The 12,746-nt window shown below is 34.9% G+C and overlaps 1 protein-coding gene and 1 long non-coding RNA gene across 4 annotated transcripts in view; one reads left to right on the top strand and one right to left on the bottom strand.

Moving 5' to 3' along the window:
* Window positions 1–4,313: 4,313 nt before the first annotated feature.
* On the bottom strand, window positions 4,314–5,246 carry LOC129429408 (uncharacterized). The gene is made up of 3 exons (XR_012358941.1): window positions 5,108–5,246; window positions 4,665–4,954; window positions 4,314–4,570 (listed from the first exon to the last, which is right to left on the bottom strand). It is a non-coding gene; the product is annotated as an uncharacterized lncRNA (long non-coding RNA).
* A 579-nt stretch (window positions 5,247–5,825) lies between these two features.
* The window catches only part of epn3a (epsin 3a), a 28,794-nt gene continuing 21,873 nt past the window's right edge, over window positions 5,826–12,746 (top strand). For all 3 annotated transcript variants that reach the window (XM_055185840.2, XM_055185832.2, XM_055185825.2), the window contains exon 1: window positions 5,826–6,109. The gene's annotated coding sequence lies outside the window, so the exon portion shown is untranslated. The remainder of the gene's footprint in view (window positions 6,110–12,746) is intronic.

Here is a 12,746-nt window from a genome sequence, read left to right as displayed (position 1 = left end):
AGACAAACTTGCATTTTTGCATTTCCAATATATTCAAGGCTCACGTAGTTTTTAAAACACTGGACCATAACAACTCATCATCATCATCATCCAAAGTTTACAAATACAGGCATCATGAGTTGTGAATATCAGAGGAGTATAATCATTGGACGTGGCCTCTTGCTTTCAGAAATACAATGACACAAAGACTTTGTCTGTTTTCACAAAAATAATGACACGATGTAGATAGGTAAGACAAAAAGTTATGTGAAAACACGAGTCTGAAAGTCACTAAAGAAATCACTCGTGACTTGACTTGGACTCTACATCAAAGACTTGTCAGTATGATGTTTTAAGTATATTTGTTTAACAAATGTTTACATTTCTTAATGAACTGGATTGAATAAAGAAGCTTATCAAATTCCCAGTGACGTCTGTGCGCTTAGTGAAACATATCTAAGGACTGGTTATTTCTCATGCGATACATCCAAAAATCACATATTGTTATATGTACTTAATTAAATAAAGTATTTACTTATCGCTCATTAAAACAGTGTATATCTTTGGATGGATGCACTAGGATGCATTCTGGACATACTACAGTACATTTCCAATGGTTTCATTGGCATGTGACCCATGCACTGCAAAATTAGCAGTTTTATATACACAATGTACACTGCTGGTGTATATATCTGTGTAACACTGGTGATTTTGCTGTGTATGTTCAACTATGACGTACTAACAACAACCACAAAAATAATTACTTGGGAGTTATTACAGTTTTTCTCAGTTGCTTTGGAGAATTTCTCAGTTCAGAAATTAATTTTGTTTCAAGTCAGTTGCATAAAAGCAAATTTTAGACAAATAGCAAATGCTTCATGCATTTGATCTTGTACAATTGTCTGCTGTTTGCAACATTTTAAATTATTTATGTCATTTTCTTCAAAATAAATTTTTCTTCTTTTTATAGTCTTACACCTCAAAACATTTAGAAATGAGTCATGCCATGCAGAATGGTTGACCTCTTTGTCATAATCTGTTTATAATTTTTTTTAAGACTTGTAAATGAAACTGAATTGATAAATTGCAAAAGGGAAATGAATGTGTGAAGTGTTGAATGAATGCAAGACATTCTGAGTGATTATTTACTACATTGCGAGGAAAGAAGTGATGTGGATGTTGTGATGTGCACGAGAATCTGCATGAAAGCCTGGGACATCAGGATTTTTTCATTTTATTTGTAGTGTAAAATATGATTTCTTCAATACTACAATGTGTGTGTAATGTGTGTGTATGTGAATTCTGTCCAGTCTATTGCAATCAAAATTTCTGTAGCCATTAAGTTCACATCAGAAAATACTGACATCATTTTCTTCAGTTATTTTTATAAACATTTTGACTATCTTGTTCATGACACATGGACTTGCCATTTTGATGGGACAAGTAAGTTATATGCTTTTGCAGGAAATTCACGATGATGTGCAGTTTGTACAAATTGTTCTGAGAAATGCATACATTATTTTATAAATTTATAAAATTTATAAAAATGATTTGAGAAATCCTTCAAAGCAACTGAGAAAAACTGTAAACAACAATTTACCACAAGGAATACATTTTTTGATACATGACTTGGCCATATGATGCATGCTGAAAAGTTTGGGGGGAAAAATCCGTGCATTTCTTGTCTCGGACATGCCACTCATTTTGCAGATGTAATATGAAAGTAGATGCAGGGATAATCTCTGTAAATTTTAATTCACTCAAACTGATTTGCAAATAGGTTCAACTGATTCAAAACAAACAAAACATTGTTCATGAAGTCATAGATTTAGCACAACGACCTTTTATCTAATTGTAGAGAAAATTGTAAAATAAATATATTCTATGGCCCACTGCATTACATTTAAAAAGACAGTCCTTAAAACAAAAATCATTTTTAATGCATGTTGTTAAATAAGTGTGATTGAATAAACATAATGTAAATAATCTGTTTTACTATTCAATATTTAAAATAATCTGTTTTAGTATAAAAAATACAATTATACACTTTTTTAAACACTTTTAGTGGTTTTATTTTTAGTGTTTTAATTTGATCAAATTATAGTTAATCAACAATGACAATCAATCAACTGCAAACAGAAAGATTGCTGCACACTGAATTAAATCCAGACTAAAGATGGTCTAGCGAAAATGTTTTTATTTTATTTTATAAACTGCATGGCGTAAAAAAGTGCAAGCTTTACTCAGTGCTTACATTCACAATTCACAGTTTTTTTAGGCCACCAATTAGAGACTGAATTTACACTGTCAGAATAAAAAAATATATATATATGCACCCCATCTGTCACTGGGGCAGTACCCTTTAAAAAGTTCCATTGGGATCCAATGGGTACCATTAGGTAAAGATATATGGTCCTACTGTTTAGGTACAAAGCAGTGGTGGCCAGTGACTTCTTTTTTGAGGGGCACGAATTCAAAATATGTGTTTGGAGTGTCATGTGTGTTGCTCGTCATGTCAAAATATGTGTTTGGAGTGTCATCTGTGTCACTTGTCATGTCAAAATATGTGTTTGTATTGTGTGTTGCTCGTCATGTCAAAATATGTGTTTGTATTTTGTGTTGCTCGTCATGTCAAAATATGTGTTTGGAGTGTAATGTGTGTCACTTGTCATGTCAAAATATGTATTTGTAGTGTCATGTGTGTTGCTTGTCATGTCAAAATATGTGTTTGTAGTGTCATGTGTGTTGCTCGTCATGTCAAATTATGTGTTTGTATTGTGTGTTGCTTGTCATGTCAAAATATGTATTTGTAGTGTCATGTGTGTTGCTTGTCATTTCAAAATATGTGTTTGTAGTGTCATGTGTGTTGCTCGTCATGTCAAATTATGTGTTTGTATTGTGTGTAGCTCGTCATGTCAAAATATGTGTTTGGAGTGTAATGTGTGTCACTGGTCATGCCAAAATATTTGTTTGTATTGTGTGTTGTTGGTCATGTCAAAATATGTATTCGGAGTGTAATGTGTGATGCTTGTCATGTCAAAATTTATGTTTGTAGTGTCATGTGTGTTGCTCCTCATGTCAAAATATGTGTTTGTAGTGTCATGTGTGTTGCTTGTCATGTCAAATTATGTGTCTGTAGTGTCATGAGTGTTTCTCGTCATGTCAAAATATGTGTTTGGAGTGTAATGTGTGTCACTGGTCATGTCAAAATATGTGTTTGTATTGTGTGTTGCTCGTCATGTCAAAATATGTATTTGTAGTGTCATGTGTGTTGCTCGTCATGTCAAAATATGTATTTGTAGTTTCATGTGTGTTGCTCGTCATGTCAAAATATGTGTTTGTATTGTGTGTTGCTCGTCATGTCAAAATATGTGTTTGTATTGTGTGTTGCTCGTCATGTCAAAATATGTGTTTGTAGGGTCATATGTGTTTTCTTGTCATGTCAAAATATGTGTTTGTAGGGTCATATGTGTTTTCTTGTCATGTCAAAATATGTGTTTGCAGTGTCATCTGTGTTGCTCGTCATGTCAAAATATGTGTTTGGAGTGTCATGTGTGTTGCTCGTCATGTCAAAATATGTGTTTGTAGTGTCATGTGTGTTGCTTGTCATGTCAAAATATGTGTTTGTAGTGTCATGTGTGTTGCTTGTCATGTCAAAATATGTGTTTGGAGTGTAATGTGTGTCACTGGTCATGTCAAAATATGTGTTTGTATTGTGTGTTGCTCGTCATGTCAAAATATGTATTTGTAGTGTCATGTGTGTCACTCGTCATGTCAAAATATGTATTTGTAGTGTCATGTGTGTTGCTCGTCATGTCAAAATATGTGTTTGTAGTGTCATGTGTGTCGCTCATCATGTCAAAATATGTATTTGTAGTGTCATGTGTGTGGCTCGTCATGTCAAAATATGTGTTTGTAGTGTCATGTGTGTTGCTCGTCATGTCAAAATATGTGTTCGGTGTTTCATGTGACCCATCATGCATCTTTCAAAATCGAAAGGGTTTATTACAAAAGAGACGCTCAAATTCAAAAAATACTTGCAAGACACTCACATAACAGTAAACTCTGATTACACATGTAATTAAGTGAGTATCTGGTAAACGTGATAGTCTCTTTTATTATAAACTCCTTGAAGCATCTGCATGTATTTTGACATGACGCATGATGCACATGAGTTACATGATGCATCAAACACATATTCTGACACGATGAGCCACACACATAACGGGCTAAATACATGTTGTGTCGAATTTCGCATCGTGCACCCTCAAAAAAGAAATCACCGGCTGCCACTGGTACAAAGCTGTAGCTGGGGTACATATTTTAACCATTTTGAACCCTACAGCAGAAAACCATCACTACAAATGAACACATAACACAAATGGCACAATTAATACAATGCAGACAATCACCATAGCACTTCCTGTGCTAAATATGTTAAGTATGAATTATGCAATTTATAAAATAAAAAATATTTATAGTTTTGCTAGACCTCTTCAATGTTCTTTACCTTTTGGGCCTTTAGTTATGCACCTGAAGCAACCGGATTTTGATCAAGTTGGTACACAGCATTTTTTTCTAGATATTGAATCTGAAAGAAAAACATAACATGTTTATCAAGTCAAACTTGTATTTTTCTACTGAGATAAAACTGTGTGTATACTGTCTTTCTTTATTCTTCATGCCATTCCAGCATCTATGGCTGTATTCACAGTGCGAACTGGTTAATCCATACACAGGTTACAAGACGGACAATTTGGTATTCTCAGTTCACATAACTTGCATGTTTTTAGCCTGTGGGAGTACCTGGAGTAAACCCAATCTGACACAGGGAGAACATGCTCAACTCCACACAGAAAGCCACCTGACCTAACCGGGCCTAGAGCCAGGGACCTTCTTACTGTAAGGCAACAGTGCCTCTGTGCCGCCCATTCACAAGGACCACTGGTTATACAAATAACATTGATCTTATTGTCTGCATGAAAAAAAATGGATCTTTGTCAGAAAGTAGTCAGTGAAGGATTAACAGTGCTAGCAAGCGGCATTTTAATATTAACTAAGTACAGTTTTGAGGGACAGATTCAGAACGTGACATAATTTCCACTGCTGCCAGCTGTTGTGAGTTCACCTTTCTTTGTTTGTCTATCAGAAGAAGGTATCATTCAGTAAAGCTGGTCTTTCCAGAAACTCTTGCTTGACCAAACACGTGTCACAATGAAGCTTTGAAAAGAAATCAGTCTTGATCTGCCTCTGGCCTCTGTCTTTAATTCAGTTCATTCACCGCATTGCTGCAACATACAGATCGTCTGAAATATTGCCTAACCGGGGGTGCATTGATTTTTTTTGTGCTAAAGTAAAAAATTACCTAGTCATGCATAATCTATAACATTGTTGTTACTTATTTACGAACAAAGAATCTGTATAATGTGATGAGAAATTGAAAGTTATTTGTGTGACAGATTTGCACACATACCGCAAGTAGCCTTGGCCTGATATCATCTGCTTCTCATCATAGTTTACATTTCTGTGGAAATAATAACTAAAAGTTATACTCTCAAAAAGTATACCTTTGTACATAAAGAGTGCATATTTGTACCTCAAAAATACCAAATGTTTACATAACTGTAGTTAAATGGTACATTTAGGACCCTTTTAACTGCATTTCTGACTTTTCTGGGAGAGCATCATTCCCAGACAGAGCTGTAAATATTGATAACCATTATGGAAATGTGCTTGTTTTATAGGATTAATATGTATGTGATAGGTTTTATGTATCTGTTTCGGGACTCAACGGGTTAATGGCTGAGTCGGCATGCGCGCTCCCGTCTCTCCCTCCCTCCCTCAGCCTCTCCCCTCGGTTCAGTTTACTCTGTTTTTTTAACAGGGGGGATCTGTTATCAGCGAGCTTGGCTCCCTGGGACTTTTTTCGGGATTTGAACCAAAAACTCCTAACCGGATAGGCCCACACAAAGCAAACGACATAAACAAACTTCACTGGCGGGCGGGCGAGCGTCCGGGACATTTAAAACAAACCCAATACCATCAGCATTGAAAACATGCAGCGATGTCGAGGGGAGCACGGCAACCCATAGGATCCCAAAGTTGGGACTTTTATGACAAGCAATGAGAGGTAAGGACACAAAGGACGTTCAGACTGATGCTATGTTGACTCTCGCGGGTCTGCGGAAGATATCCAAATGTTAGTTTGTTATTCCGGCTGAGTCACGCAAAACAAACGTTGCTTTTCAACATTCAGCTCTTTGCCGCAATACCGCAGTGAGCACGCGAACGCTGGATATCCCATAATACTAAAAACGCGTCTGATTTAATGCTGTGATTTATTACATTGCTGTTAATGTTTAATAAAACTATTGACGCGATTATAATGTGGATTTTGGTGATTTCGGCGTGTTTAGCATCTTGCGTCGACTGTTTAGTAAACTGCAAACTAGGCTAATTTATCACAATTGTGAGTTGAGTTAGTAAACAAATCAAGCTTGTAATATTTATCTTTAACGTTGTTACATGTTTATTAAAGTGTTTAAAACACTTGCATCAGTGTAAGTTACCTGTACATTTAAACACATTGAAAAATTTTACGTTACACTAAGTTACTAAGTTTCATTTTATGAAACTATTGCTTTCTTGATATGTCTTGAGTACGTTTCTGCAAATGTCTACTTTTTTGTCAGACACGTGTTTATAAATGCACAATTAAAATAAATAAGTAAATAAAAATAATAATAGTACATGTAACTTAAATATTATAATTGTGGCTATATTGTAAGGAACAGGATTGACAATTTTACTATTTAATTTCAAAACATTTTAAGAAATGCCAATACAAAGTGAATATAGAAACATGTTCATCTTCTATATTTTGTCTCCTGCTGACTAAAAAGATAAAATGACTTAGAAAATATAGATATCTGCTTCCTGAAGCGATGACGTCACTACAACATGGTTTTATTTGTGGAAGAGTTCATTACTCTTAAAGGGGGAAATGTGTTGGTAACAGGTTTGACACAAGTTCTGTGGACATAACCTACTTTCTTCCTTACTTCTATGTAATTTTTAATACCAATTAAAATAATATAGAGAGTGAGGAAATTAAATGTTATCTTTTATTTACGTAAGAAATAATTGATGACGAGCCTTTGAATTATTGGAAAATAGTGCACACCCACCTGATACTACGGTTACCACAGACATTGCCCAGACATTCCTCTGGTGGTTATCAAAAGACATTTGACAGGTTAGGTGTGCATTGACCGAAAAATAACGCACACCCGTTAAAGGGATCCCAAAAATGATTAGTGAATGTAGTCTCATTCACTAAGGCCCTGTTTACATTTGCGTTTTAAAACGGCATTTTAAAATGAAAGCGATCCTTGTTTATACTGGCATTTTAAAAAGAATCTTCATCCACACTATACACGACCATAAACACATGAAACATGACCACGTAACTGGGCATGTGCATAAAAGTGTAAAAATAACTTATTACTCTAATAATAGCTTACCGTTACGCATTTATGCAGCCTAGGGGTGTGCGATATTGACAAAAATTGATACCTGGATCCTTTGCCGGCAACTACAACAGACACTATTTTTTGAACCTATAAAAATGTGTTAGGGAAAGTCTTACATTGTTCTATCTCCACTCTACAACATATTAATATGATTAATAGGTTAATGTTGATGTTATAAACCAAACAGAAAGGTCTTTATGATTTAAAAAGAAAACATTCAAGTGAACAGTACTAAACGAACTTGAAGCAAAAATAAATTTCAGCAAATGCTTATTGCTTTAATGTAGGGAGTTCCAGACATTTCACGCTGTTATATTTATAATAGTTAATTGTTCGCAGTTCATATTTATGATCTTATAGTCCATTTGAAAATTTTCGTACAAACTGACTGTATTCTTCAGAAAAACACTAAATAACTTTAGTGTTTAATAACTTCCCTTACCTTTCACTGTTCAGTGTCCGATCAATTAATTAAAAATCAATATGACGTTAATTTTTAAAAGTGTGCAAGGGCCGTGCACGTCCTCTGCTAGCAACACAGAAATAGCAAAAAGCGCAATCGGCTAAATGAGCATTAAATATTAATATGACGTTGATTTTACTGTTTTTATTAATTTATATTCACAAAATTTATCAACAAAACATCGATTAAAATTAAGAGACGACAAATTATATGAAACGAAATTAATTTTAAAGTAGCAAACAAAACTTAAATTAAACTCGAAAATAATGTCTGACCCATTACAATTCTCCCTTCATATTGGCCTTTACAACGCCCTATATGGCGTTTAAAATTACAGTCTATCTTTCGTAATAAGCTAACTTAATTTAAACAAAACATAAACAACATTACAACAATATTCAAACCCAACAATACTCAAACAAAAATATAAAACAGACATTATCTATAAGGATACATGTTAAAACAATCTGATAGATAGCGTTTATAATAGCTGGTTGGTAGATGTTTACTATTTTTGGCAAAACCTCCGTTGCAAACCTCCATTTACCTGAATAAAAAGAATTTTTACTTTGAAAATGATGCGCTGTCACGTTAACATCACACTGAAAAAAATGATTCATTGAATTTAATGAATTTTTTTAGGGTAAGTGCGGTCAGTTTGTTTAAGCTACATTTAAACAAAAAAAGATTAGTAAAGCAAAGTAAAATATAAAACTTTTGTTTGAATGTGGCTTAAATAGATTGATTGCAACCACTTACCTTAAAAAAGTTGATTAAATTCAATGAATCATTTTTTTCAGTGCACCTGTTTGTTTACATAAGACTTCACTTACACTGCAGCGCAACGTCTGAGTTCTCAAACTAAAACAGGGTCTGCAGCGTTTGCGAACGAATCCGTTTATGAGTGTCGAAAACGGTGATGTAGTGTAAATGAAAGGCGTAAACGTAGCAAAAGTAACGCGTTTTCAAGGATAAACGCATTAATGGAAACATAGCCTGGTTTGGTTACAAACATTCCTCAAAAAATCTTCTTTCGTGTTCGTCAGAAAAAATAAATTAATACAGGTTTTTAACAACATGAGAGTAAGTAAATGATGACAGACATTTTTGGGTGAACTATCCGTATAAATGGTTCTCGGCCAATGAGAATAAAGCATTGTGGTATAAATTGTATTAATGACCTCACTTTTTTACACTGTATTGTGCCTTAATATGTATGTAACCAAATTTTTTAAGTAGTGAAGTAAAAAAGGCTTGCATACGTCGCTATTCATGGCGGATAAAAATGTGCGTTGCGTGCAGATTGCATTCGTTTTGTTATTGAAAATTCATCCTCTTTGCTCAGCACGCTAAACTAACAGACTCACAGCAGGAATGTGATGTTATGCTAACTGCTGTTATTGATTATGACCTGAACTCAGTTAAAAGAGAGCAGGAATGTATCAGCACATCAAGGTCATGGCCTGCTGTGTACTGATATCACTTTCCCAAGCATTAGTGAGCTTTTTCGTTTAGGGTGTGGTTGTTTTATATAAATTGTTTTTCAGAGAATTAATCATTGTTGTCTCTAATTACAATAGAGAAACCTAGCAGCACAGGTATTTTCTATGACAATGTTATTTCCTTCCCGTGATATGCTGTACATGAAATAACTTGGAGTCGCTTCTTGCATCCATTCATCTTAATGGAATATAGATCATAAAGTATTTACATTGTGTATGTCTAACATACAACCGTTAAAGCTGAAGTCTTAGTCAAGCCATAGGATAATGACAAACTGCTTTCTCTCGGATTTATGTGTCCATTAGACCACAACAGATCATAATGGATTTGCTTTCTAGTAAACGTAATACTTCACAGTGGCTTATGGTCCTAATGCAACGGACCACTGAGAATTTAATCTCATTTTGCTAATAAAATTTGGAAAAAAGTTTTATAGAAGAGACAGTTCTAATTGCCGATATTGTTTAAGTTCATTTAGCTAAGACATGATCATTTCTGTGCACGAGACTACAAATGGTATGCACATTTTTGTTATGCCAACAGATTGTGTTGTGTAGGAATTCAAATACAAACAATACACATTATGATTCTTGTATAGTAGCAGGGATGATCAACAGACATGTGATTAAATGATAGCTAAAATAGAAAAGGGTGTGTGTTTAAAACAAAGACTTGGTAGTAAGCCTATTTTCATGTCTAGCTGTTTTGTTACAAGGAATAATTGAAATGAGCAACGTAGAAACTCATGCAACACAGTTTGTTGAACCAGAATGCATTGTTTGTACAAGCTAGTTAATGATATGCGTGTATTTGACAAGCTGTGTCAGTGACCAGAAAGATGTTATGTGTCTGATTCCCAATCCTGGTCACATTTTTCTCTTACTAGGATTGGCATTTAGCAACTCTCAGTTTCAGTTTTAAAAGTTTTGAGTAGTTAACAAAAGCTTAAAAAGTTTGGAAGTTGATAGGCCGTACATGCTTTAACTTTTTTTTTTTTTACAAACAAAACTTATTTTCATTTGTTTTCTTTTTATCACCTCTCAAATATGGGTAGGTTTCTTCAAAAATACCACATTTTGAGCTGAAATAATTGCATTTTAAAAGGACTTTAGTTAAACATTCAAAAAACGATGATCAAAACATACACAGAATTTTTACTGTTTTTTTTTTTACAGTGGATGCTTCAGTGTTAAGGGTGATCGAAATTAAGTCACAACCTCAAACTTCGAATTAAAAAATGGGATCGTCGCTGCTGCCACGCCCTCATGTCACGTCCGTTCGGCTTGCCAAGCGGGAAAATAACCTCTCAGAGGTGCCTTTAAAAACATTGGCCCAGTGGAACGCGATTTATATTTTAAACTGCTACAACTCCTTGAAATGCATATCATAAACAAGATTACTACCTAGTGATCTGACTTCGGACAAAGCGCAGCTCTCTGCACGTGCGCAAGAGAGGCGCCAAGATGCAGCGGGTTATATTTTAAACAAAATGGATAGTTTGCCTTAGCTCGCATGAAACGCATAAAACTGAAAAAAACTGTAAGGATTACTACTTTAGTTTATGTTTAGACTTCGGACAGATGTGAGTGCACATGACTCAGAGAGAAGTGCTGCTGCTTATGATGCGCTGGATTTATTTCAGAGTCCAAGACCCGCACATTGGCCCTCATTTATCAAAAGTGCGTACACCAAATTTCCAGCGTACACCCAAAACGGTGACTTTGAGATTTATCAATATGGACGTTGGCGTACGGCACGCTCAAATCCTACGCCAGCTGGGGAGGTGGTGTATGCACGTTTTGAGTTAGTGCGGAAATGCGCAGAAAACGTACTGACAAACCACTGTAAAAAAACAACAACAAAGAAATTATAAACTTCAGTGTTCGTTTTTGTGCAACATCAATGTCAATGTTTAATTTGTGTGACTTTACCAAAGCATTTGATTTGTAGGCATATGTATTCCTTCAGTTGAGAGCCTGTGCGCTTTACCTGACATTCAGGGCAGAGCATGTGAACGGAACTTAGCGGGTGCGAAGCGTTGAGCGGTGCGGTAATATTACCATCAGAGCGCCTTTCCGAAAATTCCGGTCGCTCAGCACCGCTCGTTGAACCCAGAACGCCTTTTAATAATTTGCTAGTTCGAGAATCTGTAAAAAGGTCTCGCTAAGTTATGGAATTCAAGCCTTATAAATGTAAAGTAAAAATCAAAGTTAAGATTAGACAGGAATAAAACATTGAAAGGGAGTGCGGAGGGACTTTTAAAGTTAGCAAATATTCATCCTGGAATCTGAAGCGGCACATTGCAAAAAAGCACAAGGATGTGCTACGAAAACATGGTAATGCATCAAAAGGTAAGCTAGTTACATATCATTCGATGATAAATAAATACACATGAATAGGTAAAGTAAAATGCTTGTGTTGAATGGAGCCGTAAATCCGATCATGATGACATGCAGACAAAATCATGGCCACAAATTATCTTTTATGCTACATTATGGACACTTATTTTTCTTATTTAGTCTAAAGTATGGCCATACATTTAGAATTTGTTCCCAATATTCAACAGTTTGTTCCTTGGAATTAATTATTATAATATTTCGTAATTACTATTACAATTATTATTACTTCAAATTATGAATTAGACTAGTAAAACATGTGGATGTCGTGGAAACAAATTGTTAATTTGAAATATATCCAGAGCTCCGTATCAAACTGGATCTAAGATATAGCTACAAACAACGGCAGAACAACACACTACAGAAGTTACTACACATTTTAAAATATTATTACTTAACCGAACCATTAAGCAGACATAGAATTTAGATGTAGGCAACAGTAAATAATAATAATAATAATAATAGTAATAGTAATAAATTCTTCTTAATAACAATAAGCGTCATTAATAATAAAAATAATAATAAGAAGAAAAAGGAGAATATTACAAATTGTCATGCAATTATTAATGTGTCTTTAATCCCACTCTTTAAACTCCCAAATAAAACAATTTTGTTTCTTTCCACTTCACCGGTTTCTCTTCTTTGCCGTCTTTCATGTGTCCATGGCGTAAAATGAGGGCGTGGGGGAGCCGGAGACTTGAATTTATATGGGCCTGTTATTCTAATGACGATTGTTTTCAGCCGCGGCATTTATGAAGGGCAGATATTGCTTACACCTGAATTTCATAGATATGCACAGCTTCATAAATCAGGCGGTGAGAGGAGTGTAAGCAAAATCTAATGCCAGCATATATGGCCGTTTCTACGCAAGAA

The sequence above is a fragment of the Misgurnus anguillicaudatus genome, chromosome 19 (assembly GCF_027580225.2).
Source record: "Misgurnus anguillicaudatus chromosome 19, ASM2758022v2, whole genome shotgun sequence".
Classification (NCBI taxonomy): domain Eukaryota; kingdom Metazoa; phylum Chordata; class Actinopteri; order Cypriniformes; family Cobitidae; genus Misgurnus; species Misgurnus anguillicaudatus.
Note: the sequence above shows the minus strand (reverse complement) of the source record. Positions and strands in the feature narration are given on the sequence as shown.